The sequence below is a fragment of the Dipteris shenzhenensis genome, chromosome 14 (genome assembly GCF_047967505.1).
Source record: "Dipteris shenzhenensis isolate YYH24624 ecotype China chromosome 14, Dip_SZ_1.0, whole genome shotgun sequence".
In the NCBI taxonomy this organism is placed as follows: domain Eukaryota; kingdom Viridiplantae; phylum Streptophyta; class Polypodiopsida; order Gleicheniales; family Dipteridaceae; genus Dipteris; species Dipteris shenzhenensis.
Window position 1 is genome coordinate 29,934,732 of NC_141609.1, and position 19,558 is coordinate 29,954,289.

The 19,558-nt window shown below is 43.7% G+C and overlaps 1 protein-coding gene across 1 annotated transcript in view; it reads left to right on the plus strand.

Moving 5' to 3' along the window:
* NFXL2 (NF-X1-type zinc finger protein NFXL2) overlaps positions 1-19,558 on the plus strand; it is a 64,305-nt gene that overhangs the window by 35,044 nt on the left and 9,703 nt on the right. The gene's annotated exons all lie outside the window — the stretch shown is intronic.

Here is a 19,558-nt window from a genome sequence, read left to right on the forward strand (position 1 = left end):
AAATAAAACAAAGAAATGTATACCTTCTGATCTGTAATGACAATCATCATTGACCTATTTAGCATCAATCTTTCCTGTTTTACATAGTTCTTTTGTTTTTTTTTTTGGAAAAATATTACTTCATTAAGTATGAATGAAAATTGCAAGAGCAAGCTCTAATGCGGAAGTACATCGTGCCATGCATGAGAAAAAACCAGCTAAAAAAGAGCTAACAAAAATCCAAGGTGGAGGCTGAAAATTCCACTGAAGGAGACTCAGAGAAAAAAGGAGATCCTCTCCAAACTCTGAAGAAAGTATCTCTCCTGGCTGTAGCTGCTCTGGAGGATCCCTGCATGGTCGCTCAGATGGCCATAAGTGTGTGTATAGTATCAGTCCATATATTGGCCGTAGGTTGGGAAGGGTAAACTTGGGAACCCTCCATCGCCTCCGTACATCTGGCCCTCCAAATATGCCACGCTGCAATGCTAGCCAGAATCTCCCATTATGTGTCTAGTTCTTTTGTTTCATCCTCCATGTGCAAACATTTCAAAGCCCATCTCCCAACACTATTTTTTTATATACTAGGGAGAAAATTCCAAAAATTGAAAACAGGTTTCTTAAAATCTTTTGGGCTGGAGGAAATTAATTCTTTATCCATTCTCTTAATGGAGGCAGAAATGATGCACATTTAATAGTGCTGCACCGAATTCATGGTGTTCTGGAAAAAAAAGCAGAACATGCTACAGCATAGACTACTTGAAGTAGCATGGGAGGCCATCTCCAAATTGCGCGAAACAAATAAACTAAAATATTCATACTTTTTGGGCTGTTAAGCCCCTGAAAGGGGTTTTGAACCCATGGTTGGGAGATACTTGCACTGATCCTTGCCAGGGAATTTAACGAAGCCTTATGTAAAGGCTTCTCCACATCTTCGATCATCATCAACACCATTGTCCTGATTCACAAAGCGACGTACCCTATGGAGACTGGTAATTATCAGATGGTCATGGTAGGCCATCTGATGAGTAAAATGTATGGATCAGTACGTGAGACACACATATGCGAGCAGGCTGAGTGGGTAGGTATGTGTGCCAAGGGTCAGGAAGAATTTAGACAGGATCACTCCACCTTGGAGCACATCTTCACTCTTAGAGCTCTCATTGAGGAGGCCAAGCATCCGAGGCAGAAAGTTACTACTGTTTGTTGATTTCTGCAAGGCATTAAACTCCGTACCATGGGCTCACCTCATCTCATAACTCTGAGTGTTGGGGATCGTGGATTATGTCATTTGGGCATCATGGCACTATATGAGAGAGTTATAGGCAAGGTACGCACCACACAGCCCACCTCCAACATGAGGCTTTCATTTTTGCATGAGCACAGGTTGGGATTCCCCATACTTACATGTATTTGGAGTGGATTTTCATAGGACATTGGCTCAACATGAAACCTAGGGCTAGACTGACTAGAGTACATGCTTCCTTGGTGAGATAAGAACAACAATGCTTTCAGACCCACTTTCAGCATGTACATCTCCTCTTTGAGTCTTTAGTTAGATAAGTTGCACTATATGCGGGGGATTTCGAGGGAGGTGGATAACAAAGGATAAGAGTGGGTCAATTTTGAGAGGCTGCAGATCATGATGCTTTCCTATATGATCCGTGTGAAGACATGCCGAGTAACATAATGGGATGGATTTTAAAGAAACCCACATGTAGAGTAGACTTCTCTATGAAAATTCCCTTATGATCCTTCTTACTTATGTAAAATTGAATGAGTGACTATTCTGTATATTTTTATGATGACTATTCTGTATATTTTTATGATAAAGGGATCTTAGAGTTCTAGTGAAAATAAAAGTGTAAAAACCATGTTTTCTAAAGAAATACAATTTTTTAAATCTCTTGAAAACACGCTCGGATAAACCTGCTCATAGGTTTTTGCTCGTAAAATTGACGCATCCCCAAGATCTATTGGTACCAGTTAGTGGGTTTTTAGATAGAGGTAGAGGATTCTCGCCTAGGCTGAATCCATTGGCTTTAGAGAGATACTACATGCTATCTAGGGTGTAGGTGGCTCTAGCTCTTCAGAGTGTTTATTGTAAGCTATGGTACAAGAGCTCAACGAAACAGCCCTTCAGAGCGTTTATTGTAAGCTATGGTACAAGAGCTCAATGAAACTCTCCCTTATAGGGGAGAGTGTTAGTTAATCATGTCTTGTTGGCCACGGATTGGTATATTGCATCTTGCTAGGGCTTCCACCAAGGGTGCATAGGACATATCATGCAACAAGTTCTTACCTTTCTTTGGGTAGGATAAACAGCATGAGGTGCCAAGGATCGAGTGTTTTGATAGACAATCATCCTACCTTATTCCAAGGAAGGATTATCTATCGTTGATTGAGAGATGTAGAGTTGAACCCACTTGGGTAGAGGTCATTGTGTGCGGTCTCACCCCAAGCTCAGAGCTTTGGAACCTCTTTTTTATAGCAAGTTCTACACTTGAATACCCCAAAAATGGGAGCATGGCAGCCCTCTAATAGGTGGATTTTTACAAACCCCCCCTTCATTGGGAAGGGCTGCTCAATGGTGCAGATCTTGATGATCGTATGGAGTCAATTTCATGCCAGAACTACTCAGGTCAGAGCCTACAGTGCCGAGTAGAGATAAGTGATCATTACTCATTTGGCACCCTAAGTTTCAAGATTCGAAGGAATTATCCTTGGGCTAGAAAGCCTAGGAGTTGGACACACTAGGATAGTGCTTGAGCTGAGTCAATGGGACTTGGAGATGGCCAGCTCAGTAGTCAGAGGTGCGCCTCAACGGTTTGATGTACATGTAAGGACAAGTCTAGCATGAGGGGCCGCCCTGGAAGCTTTCTTGTGTCTCTTCTTCTTCTTAGGGAAATCTCTAGCAAAATGCCCAAATGCCCTACAAATCCGACACTGGTCCTGTCGGTTCGCGATCTCAACTGTTTGCTGGAAAAGAGAACCATCAGGTCGCTGGAGCATGGTGTGGTGATCAGAGATGTTAGGGTCAAGGACAATGACCCTAACTCTAGGAACCCCATCTGATGTGATCGCCTTTGCTGCTGAAGAGGGTGAACCAGGGAGGGGGGGATCTCAATGACCACTCCAAAGGCAGCTCCAATCTTTGCAAGGAGGCGATGGTACACCTTGGGCTGATCTGAAAATTTGATGAAAAGAGGTCGTTTGACTTGAGGAAAATCTTCCAGGAACCGAGTACTAAGGTATTAGTAGCCTTAAGCCTTGTGCTTGCAGCTTCAGAGGTGTCAAATGCAGAAACGTCATCCCAAGAGCCAAATGTCTGTAAGATGTCAGGTGAGGTCTGAAGGTGAGGCTGCAAGCATCCAGTCCTTGGTGTGTGATTTGGAAGGCTGCATGCGAAGAGGGTGGTGGAATTCTCAAGCTCCACATCCTTTTGCAACTGCATCAACATTCTTGCGGCCGGTTTAAGTGGACGAGGATTGACTAGATGGGTTGCCATCCGTCAATTGAGGGTGGAAGGCCAATTCAAACCATTGGAAGGTCTGTCCGTCGTTTGGAGAATGTTAAGCGGAAAGGGTACAACTGAAAAATCCTAAGTGAAGAGGAAGGGATTGTTGAGAGGGGGATAGAGGCTGAATGAGAGGGAAGGGCTGGAAAGGGAGGTTGATACGGAGAGGCTGAGCTAAGGGCTGAGAGGGAGAGGTTGATGGAGATTGTCTTCCTTTAATGAAACATTTTTGCTCTGGCAGGATCCATGTGGCCATCTTGTCTTGAATCCGTAGGGCAAGGGCTTTGGCCAAAATCTTGTAGCTGCAATTGAGCATGGTTAGAGGTCTCCAATTCTTTAGCACATCCTTACGACCTCCCTTGGGAATTAACTTGATGATGCTGCAGTTAAGATGTATAGGAATCTGATTTCTTAGAACACTCTCCTTCCATACTTCAAGTAATTTAGGACCTACCACTTCCCATAAAACTTTGTAGAACTCAATAGGACGCGTCCTCACCAGGACTCTTACCGTCCTTCATGTGGTTAACAGCCTCTTACCGTCCTTCATGTGGTTAACAGCCTCTTTCAACTCTTTTAGAGTCAGAGGGGATTCCAAGTAATTAAGGTCAAAGAGTTGACCAATTTCTTTCTAGATGCCCTACAAACTTCTCTAGCTTGCATCACTTTTGTAGTGAGAGTGGGGTTAGGCGATAGGAGATTTTCAAAATGTTGGGAAATACAGTTTTGGTTCTCCCCTCATTAGCGGCCCACAGGTTATCAGCCACTTCCAAGAGTGGTACTTCTTCATTAACTGTTTTACGTCTTATTAGCCTAAAGACTTCCTTGGACGGCCTATCCATTCTGCATGCCCACGAGTCTCTGAAGTAAATTTTGGCATCCTCGTATTTGATACACTCTTGATTCTTCAGTTCTCTTTTGGTGTTAACTAGCTCATCCTGAGCTTGACCGCAGCCACCTCTTGCTAGAGATTCAAGCTTCTCTATGTGTTCCCTTAGAGTGTCATCCTCCTAGCTCTCACCTTGGCCCTGAATTTCGTGGCTTCCTTGAGTGCAATATGGGTTTCTTCCACAGCCTTCTGCTAGAAAGTCGTAGCATCCTCAGTGATAGATTTGTTCCAAATATCTTGAATCTGTCTTTGCATTGTCTTGTATTTAAAAAGATTGGGGTCCGCCTCGAACCACGAGGAGACCCTGTCTCCGTTACCAAAATTGTTGGAGATTGTGTGTAGTACTAGGTGATCTAGTACTAGTTTATATGTGTGAGTCTTGTGTGAGTGTCACGTGTCATCATGGCACTTATCCCATATGCACTAGGTGCTAGAGTGTGTGTGAGTAGCCTACATAAGGCTTGTACTTCACTTGTCTTGTCATACTTGATGAATGAATGAAAGCCTTTGTCATGTCTTCATTTGAGCATTATTTCCTCACACCCTAAGTCTTTCTCTCTATCTCCCTTCACCATGTCTCTGCCCTAACCCTAATTCGTCACCCTTTTCCTAACCCTAATTCGTCACCTTGCCCTAACCCTAATTCTACTTCAGCCCTTCTTCCTGCAGCCGCCTCAGCCCTGCTCCATTTCGCCCTACATAGCTACTCCACCTACGTTTTCTGTCCTTGCAGCCGCCGCCTTCATTCAGGCCCTCTTGGAGCTGTAGCTAGGCCCTTGGCAGCCTCACGGATAGCTGGTTGGCATATTTTCTCCCTCTTTGCTTGCTGGTCGGCACTTCCTGCAACAGGCGCCTGCGTGTGGTTCCTCAAGGTCGTTTTGAAGCCTTCTATGGCCGAATTTAGGGTTTCATGTGCTGCTGCTGCATAGCCGCCTTCAACAGAGCCACTTCCGAGCTATTTCCAGCGCTCCAGCATACAAATACCAGCCGACTTTCAGCTTGGTGATCTGCTGCAGCAATTCGGAGTCCCTTGCTGAGCAGCCTTACAGATTTCGAGACTTACCTTCGCACTTGGAGCATTCTACAGCTACTACTTTGCAGATTTCGGACCTGCTGGTGCGCTTTGGAACACCTACACACATTGACTAGTTGCTGAACGCCCACAAGAGCACTTCAACAGGTCGACTATTCAGAAGATTTTGAAGCATGACAGAGTTTGGGGTTTCAGTTCAGCTGCTCCAACCTGTTTTGAGGACATTTGGAGCTGTCCTAAGCCGTTCTTTCATGGATTACACTGGTTTTTTTGACCTACAACAGAAAACCCTAATTTTTGCAAACCTTAAATTTCAGAAATTAGGGCTTTCCTGGTTTTCATCTTCTCTTGGTACAATTGAAGACAAATCTCTGTACTATCAGGTCTTGGCTGTTTTCAATGCTCGAGAGACCTCAAATCATGGAAAGACAACCATCCTTATTGATGAAAACCATTACAGTCTGCACCATTATGATTGGGATTTTTGGGCTTTCTAGGCCCCTATGCTATGTGTGTTTGTGTTGAGTCCCATAAAGGTTCTCAGCCTTGAGTTGTCCCTCTAAATTGAATGTATTGGGAGTCAATAAGAGGTACTCTGCCTTGGGTTGTCCCCCAAAAAGGAATGCATTGTCTTTTACTTTGGTTGATGGTATTAACCACCCAGTTCAGAGTAAGGGGGGATGACGAGTGATGGTTTGCCCTTGCCGGTAGCAAGCTGACTGAGAAGTCACTATCACACGGGAGGTGTTGGATAGTTGGAGTTGCTCTTTGTAGTATTGTGCTGGAAGGGGGATCGGTCTACTCTTGCGTGTTGGGTCTCACACCTCTTTTCTCTGAAGGGGGGTGTTGGAGATATCATAGTCAAAGAGTGTGTTAGTGTGTAGTACTAGGTGATCTAGTACTAGTTTATATGTGTGAGTCTTGTGTGAGTTCCACGTGTCATCATGGGACTTATCCCATATGCACTAGGTGCTAGAGTGTGTGTGAGTAGGCTACATAAGGCTTGTACTTCACTTGTCTTGTCATACTTGATGAATGAATGAAAGCCTTTGTCATGTCTTCATTTGAGCATTATTTCCTCACACCCTAACTCTCTCTCTATCTCCCTTCACCATGTTTCTAACAAAAATCGCACGAGAGCATAACCGGTTTGTGATCCGAGAGTGCTAACGTGGAGAACGTTTGCGTCTTACGTCTAATAGTCTTGGAGAGCAACTGCATAGAGAGGTAAAACTTGTCACGCCGGGCTCCCTTCTACAGTCACCTACCTGCTGGTTAGACCAAGTGAATAGACTATTTGAGTTAGGGTCCACTAATTGGAGTGAAATCTTGAGATCCTCCCAAGCTTGAGGTTCTGCTCCTCTAATAACTGTCCCCTTGCCTAACCACCTATTCCTTCTGTTCTCTACCATGTTAAAATCTCCCTTATGAGGGAATCCTTGTCCAAAATGTCTAGCTACTGCCAAACCTGTACTCTATCCACACATCTAGTGGGTGCGTATAGAGAGACAAGATATGTAGGCTCAAGGAAGCGGAAGGAGGTATAAACGTGGAACAGAACGCTGAAAGCCGTTACATCAACAACTAACAAATGAAAGTACAAAGTACAAAATAAAGGGGAACCCTAGGACGGTGTCGTAGTGGTACCACTAGTACTAGGTGTCATAAGACACTAAAAGAACTAGGTGACCTAAGTGCCAATTGTAGGCTCACGAAAGCAAAAGGATGCACAAGAGTGGAGCAAGAGGAAGCCGCCACATAAACTAGAAGAATGAAAATGAAAGTACAAAGTACTATAAAAGAGAACCCTAGGACCTAGTGTCCTAGTGGTACCACTAGTACTAGGTGACCTAAGTGCCAATAACTAAAGCTACATGGCACATACCAGGGCCCAGAGGGCATCAATACGACCGGGAGAAGATGGCCTACAAACTCCCCTCCATGGTATGGGCTGAAGATCAAAAGAGCAATGGACAGACCATGCCCAATTATCTTGGAGAGCATGTGCATGTGAGGCATCTGCTGGCTCATGGGATTCAATTGCATGTGAGGCAATTATTGTCAACCCTGCTTTCTTCTTCTCCGAAGCAATGCGCTTCCTGCATTCTGAAATTTCATGCCCTGGCTTGCGATAATAGTTGCATCTTTTCTTCTTTGACTTATCTGTAGTATTTTGAGATACATTGGAGGAATTGCCACTGTTAGGCGCATATTTAGGCTTGTCCATAGGCTTGGAAGCCTTGCCTTTTCCTTTCTGCTGTGAAGCAAAGGCATGATCAAGAATAGTAGCTTGCCTATCCGCACGACTTTGCTCTTCTTGCAAGAGCAAAGTGACTAACTAATCAAATAAGTAGTGATCAGGATTTCCATTGGCTACAAGTCTAAGGGTTATAGCAAACCCTTGATATGTGTCTGGCAGTCCATTCAATGTTGGTGTTGGTGGGGATGTGCTGCATTTTTCCATACCCTCTGCAATAATCTCTTGCTTGTCCTTGCTCTCCATCTCCTTCACTTTTCTCCCAAGAGCTGCAACCATAAGCCTGAGCTCTCTAATTTCATGCTGTAGGTAGTAGATTTGTTCCTGTGGGTCTGATCTGTCCTTCTTTTGAATGTCAATGCATAGGGGCTAGTGTTAGAATTATTATTATAATTTAGCAGTGACCAATGTAATGTAATAAGTAGGTTAGGGGCACTTTTCCCTCTTTTAGAGTTTTCCCCCCCTAACCACAGTTAGTTCACTAACTACGGTTAGTGAAGGATAAGGTTTTGTCACTTAGACAAAACCCATCCCACTTCTTGTATTAGTCACTGTTGGAATTATAGATATAATTCAGCAGTGATCAATGTAATATAATAAGTTAGTTAGGGGCACTTTTCCCTCATTTAGAGGTTTTTCCCCCTAACTACAGTTAGTTCACTAACTATGGTTAGTGACTACTAAGGTTTTGTCACTATGACAAAACCTTATCAACTCTATTTTGTGTTGTACTCTTTTACACTCTATTTTGCAACTACAGCTTCTAAGCTTTCGACTCTCTCACTCTCTCTAGCTCTCACTCTCTCCATCTCCTTCATTTGGTATTAGAGCAGGTCCAAGAGCCTGGTGCTCCTTGCTCCCTCTAGTTCCAACCTCAGCCTCGACTTTCAGCCTCCGCCAATCTGTCCGTACAGTCCGTACGACTGTACGGAATTCTGACGCCGTACGATTTCGCCGTACGTACAGCTCCGAGCTTCCGTACATCGACGTACAAATCCGTACCTGCGCGCCGTACACCGTACATCGACGTACACCGTGGCCGTACACCGTACGCCGTCGTACATACCTGTTCGCCGTACCTGCGCGCCGTACATCGCCATCCGTACCTGTCGCTTCAGTACAGCAGCAGGTATCTCCTTGGTTTTGTACAAGAGAATTGGCAGGTGATCTTTGGCAGGTGATCTTTGGCAGGTGATCTTTGGCAGGCTAAGTTTGCAGACAGCCATTGTTTGGCTAAGTATTCTGCAAGTACATTTGGGGCATTTTGCAGATTGCAGACATTGCAATCATTGGGCAAGTTTGAAGCTATAACAAGAGCAAAATTGCAGATTTGTCTGAAATTTGGGGCTTTTGTATTAAAATTGCAGATTTGGGGCTTTTAGCATTTTTACCCCTTTCTGGCTGCAATTTCTAGCTACAAATTGGGGCTTTTGTGTTTGGAGAGCATTTTTTGGAGTATTCAGTACATACTGCCTTTCTTGGAGTGTTTGGAACACTTTTGGCAGATTTTGGAGAGTGTTTTATGCTTGGACAGATTTCTGACAGCTCAAGTGCAGAAATCTAAGTTGCATATACAGCCCGTGCTTGGGTGTGGTTTTTGGGAGTTGTGCATTTTATTCCCAGTAAGGGAATTCAGCTTTGTATCTGCTTCAATCCCTTTTTCAGATATGGCCCATCAAAATCAGAATGATTTTCAGTTCGGTGGTCTTTCTCAGGAAGACAAATTGGATGGTACCAACTACTCCCTCTGGAGTTTCATGGTACGTAATATTCTGATTTCTCGCAATTTATGGGATTATGTCAATGGGGATGAAATCCGACCAGCAGATATTGTACCTGCTACCCCTCCTCACCAAGGAGGTGGAAGAGGTCGTGCACAAGGTGCAGCTGCAGGACAAGTTGTTGGTGCAGCTACAGTCAATACTCCTGAACAAAAGAGATGGGATTCACGGGATGCCTTAGCCTTGTCTTGCATCTCTCTATCAGTGAAAAGATCAATCATTCCGCATATCCGGTCGTGTAAGACCTCCAGGGCAGCGTGGGATATTTTGGAAAGCATGTATGCAGCACGGAATGATGCCAGGGTATCCTTTTTAAAAAGAGAGTTGAGCAATACACATATGGAGGAGGGTGACTCCATGTCAGCCCACCTCACTAAGCTACAGGATCTCAGAGAGCAGTTGTTAAACATAGATGAAATTATTCCTGATTCAGAGATGATTACAACCACTCTGAATTCTCTTCCTGAGTCTTATCTCAGCTTTCATACTTCGCTGAATTTATCATTGAGGGGGGGTGCAAATCCTCTTTCTTTTCATGAGCTGATAGGACTCCTGCTTCAGGAAGAGCAGACCAGGAAAAATTTGGCTTCACGTGCAGGTGAACAAGCCATGCTCTCAAAATTCAAATAAAAAACAAAGGGACAGGCAAAAACAGCAGCAAATCAGCCTTCCAGTGGGTCAGGACAGTCTTCACAAAAGGCTAAAAGTGATGCAAGCAAGCCCAAAAAGAAGGGTTTTTGTCACTACTGCAAAAAGCCAGGTCATCACATAGCAGAATGTAGGAAAAGGATTGCAAAGGAAAAGAAAAACAGCTCAGGAATGGCTGTTTCAGATTCAGCCCCTTGTGCATCTGACAGTGGGGATGCTGCAGCCAACTTTGTTGGTCAAGATTATGCCTTTTTATCTTGCATTTCTGATTCTAGGTTGGCTGTTCCAGATGCTCGGGATAGTACAGCTTCTTGCAGTGATGATACATATGCATTTTTGACTTGCAGTTTTGACTCTCCCTCAGATGCATCTGCTTTCAGTGTTGATGAAACACTGAACACATGGTATTTTGACAGCGGTGCATCCAAGCACATCACTTCGAGGAAGTGTCTTTTTACTTCCTTGCATCCACCCCCTGTTGGTAAGAAAGTCACTTGTGCCAACAACTCCTCATATTCAGTACGTGGCACAGGAGAAGTTGAGCTCACTGCAATTGATGGCTCAATTTTCAGACTTTCTGATGTCTTATATGTGCCTGGCATAACCAAAAATCTCCTTTCAGTGTCCACTCTTAACAGAGAAGGATTTCAGGTCATCTTTGAGGATGACAAATGTGCTGTCCGGGACAGGGAAGCTAACTATGCCTTAATGTTATCTGGTACTCTGCTGCGTGGGCTTTTTCAGCTTGATATTTTTCAGAAAAGAGCAACTCATGCTTTGGCAATTTCTACCCCTACAGTTGCCATGCAAAATGCAGAATTATGGCATGCCAGATATGGCCACATGCATTACAACAGCTTAATGACACTTCAGAAATTTTCAATGGTTGATGCATTGCCACCTCTTGAGATACTTCCTCCACATGCCTGTGAAGGGTGCATTTTAGGTAAAATGCATAGATTTCCCTTCAAGAAGGATGGTTCAGTTAAAGCTGTTCGCAAATTGCAGCTTATACACAGTGATGTCTGTGGTCCCATGAGGACTCCTTCATTGGGTGGTCATCTCTACTTTGTCACATTTATTGATGACTACTCCAATTTTACTTGGGTTTATGGGCTGAAAAAGAAATCTGAAGTGTTCACAGTGTTTAAACACTTTTCAGCCATGGTTGAAAATGAAACCGGACTCAAGATACAGACATTACGCACGGATAGAGGTGGGGAATACCTATCTGCAGAATTTGATGCTTTTCTCAAACAAAAGGGTATTGTGCATCAGCTCACAGTCAAGCTGACCCCTCAGCAAAATGGCAAAGCTGAGAGGAAAAATAGAACCCTCATGGAGATGGACAGATGTATGCTGAAAAGCAAACACATGCCTCATAAATTCTGGTTAGAGGGTTTGATGTGTGCCAATTACATTTTGAACAGGGCTCCCACTAAGGCTTTAAAAACAAAAACTCCTTTTGAGGTCTGGAATGACAGGAAGCCTTCAGTGGATCACTTCCGAGTCTTTGGATGCCTTGCCTATGCACATGTGCCAGTTGAATTTAGGCACAAATTGTCAGATAAAGCCATCAAATGCATATTTGTTGGATACAGTGCAGAAAGCAAGGGGTATCGTCTCTACAATCCTGCTACACGCAAAATCATTGTAAGTAGAGATGTGATATTTTCTGAAAATTCAGCTTACACTCAGGCTGATTTTCAAATGCCTTCACCTTCAGAAGATGTCTTTCAAGAGTTGCTACCCATTGCTTTGGGTTCCCCTGCTGATTTTTCTGATCCAAATCAGAATTTACAGCAACCTTCAAATGCTTCAGTTCCGCCAAGGGATGTCATGCCTCCTCCACAGGAAGTGGAACAAGTGGTACAGCAAGAAATTGCAGACATACATGCAGCAAAAACAGTCCCAAACTGGCTGTTACAGACTCTCCGGGAGAGTAAACTTGATGCTCCGTTACCTGGCAGGACTCGCAGTGCAGCAAGGCACATGGAAGGTGCTAATTCAGTGGAATCAGCATATGCAGGTACTCTCCTTGATGAAGAGGAGCCTGCCACATTTGAAGAGGCACAAGGTAATGTGCATTGGATGAATGCCATGCACGATGAGTTGCAGTCCATTGCAAAAAATCAGACTTGGGATGTTGTGGACTTGCCACAGGGTAAACATGCTATTGGCACACGATGGGTATTTAAAGTCAAACGGAAGCCAGATGGCTCCATTGACAGATATAAAGCCAGGCTGGTTGCTAAAGGCTATGCTCAGAAAAAGGGCATAGATTATGAGGAGACTTTTGCTCCTACATCCCGGATGACTACCATCCGATCAGTAATTGCAATGGCTGCACATTTTGAGTGGAATGTTCATCAGTTGGACATCAAAACAGCCTTCTTAAATGGGGACTTGCTGGAAGAGGTGTATGTCAAACCACCTCCGGGTTTTGATATTACAGCAAATGCACTTCAAGTCTGCAAGCTTAATAAAGCTTTATATGGGCTGAAACAGGCCCCTCGTGCATGGTATGCCAAGATACATGCCTTTTTGACCAGCAAGGGGCTGCACAATAGTCCTACTGAGAGCACCCTCTACATCAAGATGGATGGGGGGGAAATATTAGTCATCCTTCTTTATGTTGATGACTTACTGCTCACAGGGTCCAATGACGACAAAATTGCAGATTTCAAAACTGATTTGCAGACCCACTTTGATATGTCAGATTTGGGGCTGCTTCATTTTTATTTGGGGATCCAGTTCTCTCATGAGAGACGTGGCACTGTCATGTCTCAGTCCAAGTATGTTCAGAAACTCTTGGACAGATTTAACATGCAAGAGTGTAAGCCCATATCTACTCCTATGGAACCGGGGCTGAAACTCACAATGCATGATGCAGGAGAATCAGTTGATGCCACACTTTACAGTCAAGCTGTTGGATGCCTCATATATCTCTGCAATACTAGGCCTGATATTCAGTTTGCAGTATCTCAGGTGAGCAGGTACATGCACAGCCCCAAAACTATGCATTGGCAGGCAGTTAAGCGCATCTTCCGTTATTTGCAAGGCACCAAGTCTTTTGGCTTACTATTTCCCAGGGGGGGTGACTTGCAGATGCATGCCTACAGTGATTCAGATTGGGCTGGTGATTATGACACTAGGCAGTCCACTAGTGGCAATTGTTTCTTTTTGGGAAAATCTTGCATTTCATGGCTGAGCAAGAAACAATCTACAGTGGCTACCTCATCATGTGAAGCTGAGTACAGGGCAGCTTTCACAGCAACAGTTGAATGTGTCTGGCTGAGACGTTTATTTGCTGATCTTCATCTGTCTTTGGAGGGTCCTTCTCCAATTCTCACTGATAGTCAGAGTGCCATTGTAGTGGCAAAGAATCCAGTGTTTCATGCTCGCACGAAGCACATTGAGGTTCACTATCACTACGTCAGAGAGAAGTTGCATGCAGGAGAGATCAGTATGATCTTTGTGTCCACACATGACAACGTTGCAGATATTTTCACCAAGGCACTACCACGTGAGAAGTTCGAGGCATTTCGCAGTGCCCTGAACTTATATCCGTTTGGTGATTGATCAGCCTTGTACATGACATTGGCACTGCAGGGGGGTGTTGGAATTATAGATATAATTCAGCAGTGATCAATGTAATATAATAAGTTAGTTAGGGGCACTTTTCCCTCATTTAGAGGTTTTTCCCCCTAACTACAGTTAGTTCACTAACTATGGTTAGTGACTACTAAGGTTTTGTCACTATGACAAAACCTTATCAACTCTATTTTGTGTTGTACTCTTTTACACTCTATTTTGCAACTACAGCTTCTAAGCTTTCGACTCTCTCACTCTCTCCATCTCCTTCAGTCACTTCTTCTATTACAAGCACTACGTTCAGCTCTCTTGCTCTCACACTCTCTTTTCTAACATTTGGTATCAGAGCAGCAAGACCCTGCTCCTAGTTCCCTGCCCTGCTTCCTGCTCCTTGCCCGCAAGCTCTCCCTGCTCGCAGATCCCGTCCGTACAGTCGTACTACCGTGCGTCGTACAACGTACGGACTTCCGTACTGCAGCTCATTGTTTGCACACTGCTCTTGCGTTGCTGTCCGTACAAGCCGTACGGACTATTCCGTACAGTCGTACATTTGCAGCTAGTCCGTACACCCATCGTACTACATGTTTCGTATGCCGATTGTCCGTAAAAGAAGGAGGACCATACGTCCGTACACAGGAATCCGTACAACAGTGCACAGGAATCCGTACACAGTCATCCGTACACTGTCGATCGTACAGCTTTTCGTGCAGTTGTCTGTATACTTTTGTTCCCGACTTCAAGGTGCTTCTTTGATCTATTTCATTCGTTACTCGCTCAACGTCATCGTCATGTAACCATAGCATAATGTGCGCATGGAGCGATCCACGACTTTGCACTTCATATTTGACTAAGTAATGCTTTACTCTTCCCAATAAGCCATTGCCACTTAAGATGTATTGCTGTAAATACTTTTGAAGTCTCAGGTGGAAAATCATTGCAGCAGCTTTGTACTATAAGTACGTTTTGGGGCTCTTTTGTTTGCATATGCACACAGGTGCATTTTTGCAGTGAGCCATTGTTTTGGATGCAATTTTTGGCAAGAAATTGGGGCTTTTGCAATTACACTGCAATTTTGTAGTGAAATTTGGGGCTTTTGCAAATAGAGCTCAATTTGTGCAACATTTGGGGCTGTCAGATCATTTGCCCTCTTTTGTATGCAATTTCCCACAAGAAATTGGGGCTTTTGCATTTGGGTTGCAATTTTGCAGGTAAAAGGGCATGGAACCGGATTCAGAGATGATCTCCACCACTCTGAACTCTCTTCCTAAGTCCTATCTCGGTTTCCACACCTCGCTGAATTTGTCATTGAGGGGGGGCAGCAATCCTCTCCCCTTTCACGAGTTGGTAGGACTTCTGTTGCAGGAGAAACAAACATGCAGAAATATGGCAACTCGGGCTGGCGAGCATGCTATGCTCTCTAAGTTCAAGCCCAAGGGTAAAGGGCAGCAAAAGCCACATGCCCATCAGCCCACACATAAGCATAAAGATGATTCTGGACCATGGTTGTTAAGACACTCGTGTCTTATGATAAGACACGTAAGACACTTAAGACACGTGTCTTACCTTAAGACACCTTTAGACACTCTTGCGTTTTTTTTTTTTTTTGGTGGGTGGGGAGTAACAACACACATTGAGTTTGACTTAGCCATGCTATCATTGATGGTGACTTTGGATCTAGCAGTGGCAGTGACCTCATAGATTCAGATTAGGATGAATCTTCAGAGATTTGAGTCTTGAGAGTCGAAAGCTTCCTTTCAATTATATGTATCGAGATGCAGTTTTCATTCATGTCACATGTGAAAAGATTCAATTGTCAGTTTAAACCCTTAAGTACTCAAAACTTGTGAGCTCTTCAGTCGTGAGTCTTAACTTTAACTTTTAAGTCTTGAGTGATGAGTCTTGACTCTTAACTACATTGTACAAGTGCATTGTTTCTTCTTGCATTATTTAAGTGTAGCTTATTGTACTTCTAGAATCTAGCAGCTAGCTATGCTAGCAAGTTGTACATTTGCATACTTATACATATATTAATTAAATATTTATTATTATAACCACAATGGTGTGTCTTACGTGTCTTATCTTTAAGACACTTTAGACACTCGTGTCTGAAGCGTGTCTAACGTGTCGTGTCTTAACGTGTCTTACAACCATGTTCTGGACAGCCTTCTTATAAGGCACAGGGTGATACAAACAAGCAGAAAAAGAAGGGCATCTGTCATTATTGCAAGAAGCCAGGTCATTATATTGGAGAGTGCAAGAAGCGCATAGCCAAAGAAAAGAAAAGGGATTCCGGTATGGTTGTATCAGATGCATCAGGTCCACATTGCCATGATGGAGGAGATGTTGCAGCCAACTTGGTTGAAGAGCACTATGCCTTTTTGTCTTGCACTCCAGATTTTTCAGTGGGTAGTTCAGATACTACAGCCACTAATCATGATGACCCATATGCTTTTTTGACTTGCAGTTACGATCCTTCAAAGGATGAATGCTCTTTTAGTGTTGATGAGACAATACATACTTGGTATTTTGATAGTGGTGCTTCAAAGCACATCACTTCCAAGAAAAATCTGTTTGTAACTCTGCATTCTTTACTCACCAAGAAGAAGGTAACTTGTGCAAATAATTCTTCTTATTCAGTGTGTGGAGTGGGAGACATTATTCTCACATCCACTGATGGCACAGATTTCAGAATTTCAGATGTACTCTATGTGCTAGGTATAAAGAAGAATTTTCTTTCAGTGTCCTCACTCAATAGAGGAGGATTTCAGGTTGTTTTTGATGATGACAAGTGTGCAATCAGAGACAAAGAAAATGAATATGCTTTGAGCTTGTCTGGCACTTTGTATCGGGGTCTTTTTTTGTTTGATCTATATGAAAAAAGATCCCATCTTGCATTATCAGCTCTAGCACTCCCACTGTTGCGATGCAGAATGCAGAGTTATGGCATGCCAGGTATGGGCACATGAGCTATGGCAGCTTAATGACACTTCAGAGGCATGATATGGTTGATGCATTACCTCCTTTGGAGTCGCCTCCTTCTCATGCATGTGAAGGTTGCATTCTTGGCAAAATGCATAGGCTTCCCTTCAAGAAGGATGGTGCAGTGAAAGCTACAAGAAATTTGCAGCTTATTCACAGTGATGTCTGCGGTCCCATGAGGACACCTGCTTTTGGGAGTTATCTCTATTTTGTTACATTCATAGATGACTTTACCAACTACACTTGGGTCTATGGTCTCAAGGCAAAATCAGAAGTGTTTATGCATTTCAAACACTTTGTGGCTATGGTTGAGAATGAGACAGGACTCAAGGTGCAGACACTTCGCACAGATCGAGGGGGGGAATATATGTCTCATGAATTTGAGACATTTCTGAAAGAAAAAGGCATTATGCATCAGCTTATAGTGAGGCTTACACCTCAACAGAATGGCAAGCTGAGCGGAAGAATCACACCGCCATGGAAATGGATAGATGCATGCTCACAAGTAAGAAGTTGCCTCACAGGTTTTGGTTGGAAGGCCTCATGTGTGCCAATTGTATTTTAAATCGGGCTCCTACAAAGGCTTTGAAGACAATCACTCCCTATGAGGCATGGCATGGGAGAAAGCCTTCAGTGGACCATTTCAGAGTTTTTGGTTGTGTAGCATATGCCCACGTGCCTGTGGAGTTCAGACACAAGTTATCAGATAAGGCACTAAAATGCATTTTTGTGGGATATAGCTCACAAAGCAAAGGCTATCGACTCTACAATCCTGCTACGCAAGATACGCAAGATTTTTGTTAGTAGAGATGTCATATTCTCTGAAAATTCTGCACATCAAATGCTGAATTTCAGATTCCGGCCTCTTTAGATGATGTGTTTGAGGGGATGCTTCCTATAGCATTTGGTTCCCCCGCTGAAACTCAGAATTTACAGCAACCTCCGCCAGCTCCACAAGTACAGCTTCAGCCCCCAGCTGAATTGGTACAACCTTAGGGTGTGGATGAAGTTGTCAGGCAAGAAATTCAAGAGATAAACGCAGCCAAAACAGTCCCGCATTGGTTGCTTCAGACTCTCAGGGAGAGTAGGCTTGAAGCTCCATTGCCTGGCAGAACTCGTAGTGCAGTAAGGCACATGGGGGGAGCTCATTCAGTTGAATCAGCTTATGCAGGTACTCTTCTTGATGAGGAGGAGCCTAAGACATTTGAAGAAGCAAAAGATAATGTTCATTGGATGAATGCCATGCACGATGAGTTGCAGTCCATTCATACAAATCAGACTTGGGATGTTGTGGATTTGCCACCAAGTAAGAATGCCATAGGTACACGGTGGGTTTTCAAAGTCAAAAGAAAGCCAGATGGCTCCATTGATCGGTACAAGGCAAGGCTGGTTGCAAAAGGATATGCTCAGAAAAAAGGCATAGATTATGAGGAGACTTTTGCTCCTATATCCAGGATGACTACCATCAGGTCAGTTATAGCCATGGCTGTAAATTTTGAATGGAATGTTCATCAGTTGGACATTAAAACAACTTTCCTTAATGGAGACTAGTTGGAAGAGGTTTATGTCAAACAACCTCCGGGCTTTGAAATTTCAGGAAATGCACTTCAGGTATGCAAGCTGAATAAAGCTTTGTATGGGCTGAAACAAGCCCCACGTGCATGGTATGCCAAAATTGATGCCTTTCTGACCAGCAAGGGGTTGCACAATAGTCCAACTGAGAGCACCCTCTACATCAAGAAAGATGAGGGGGATATTTTGGTCATCATTCTTTATGTAGATGACATGCTGCTCACCGGATCAAATGAGGAAGTCATTGCAGATTTCAAGGCCCAATTGAAAGCTACATTTGATATGTCAGACTTGGGCTTGTGACATTTCTTTTTGGGGATCTAGTTTATTCAAGAGAAACGTGGCATTGTTATGTCTCAGTCCAAGTATGTTCAAAAGCTCTTGGACAGATTCAACATGCATGATTGCAAGCCTATGTCCACTCCCATGGAGCCGGGGCTGAAGCCTACAATGCGTATTTTGGTCATCATTCTTTATGTAGATGACATGCTGCTCACCGGATCAAATGAGGAAGTAATTGCAGATTTCAAGGTCCAATTGAAAGCTACATTTGATATGTCAGACTTGGGCTTGTTACATTTCTTTTTGGGGATCCAGTTTATTCAAGAGAAACGTGGCATTGTTATGTCTCAGTCGAAGTATGTTCAAAAGCTCTTGGACAAATTCAACGTGCATGATTGCAAGCCTATGTCCACTCCCATGGAGCCGGGGTTGAAGCCTACAATGCATGATGCGGGTGAATCAATTGATGTCACAATCTATAGTCAGGTGCCTCATTTGGCAGGCTGTAAAACGCATCTTCCGTTACTTGCAAGCTACAAAGTCTTTTGGCTTGATGTTTCCCGGGGGGGGGGGGGTGACTTGCAGATGCATGCTTACAGTGACTCAGATTGGGTTGGAGACTATGATAATAGGCAGTCCACCAGTGGGAATTGTTTCTTTCTAGGACATGCTTGCATTTCTTGGTTGAGCAAGAAACAATCTACAGTGGCTACCTCCTCATGTGAAGCTGAGTACAGGGCAGCTTTCACAGCGACAGTTGAATGTGTTTGGCTGCGTCGTTTATTTGATCTTCATCTTTCATTGGAGGGTCCTTCTCTGATTCTCACTGATAGTCAGAGTGCTATAGCAGTGGCAAAGAATCTTGTGTTTCATGCTCGAACGAAGCACATTGAGGTTCACTATCACTATGTCAGAGAGAAGTTGCATGCAGGAGAGATCAGTATGATCTATGTGTCAACACATGACAATGTTGCAGACATCTTCACCAAAGCACTTCCACGTGAAAAGTTTGAGGCATTTCGCAGTGCCC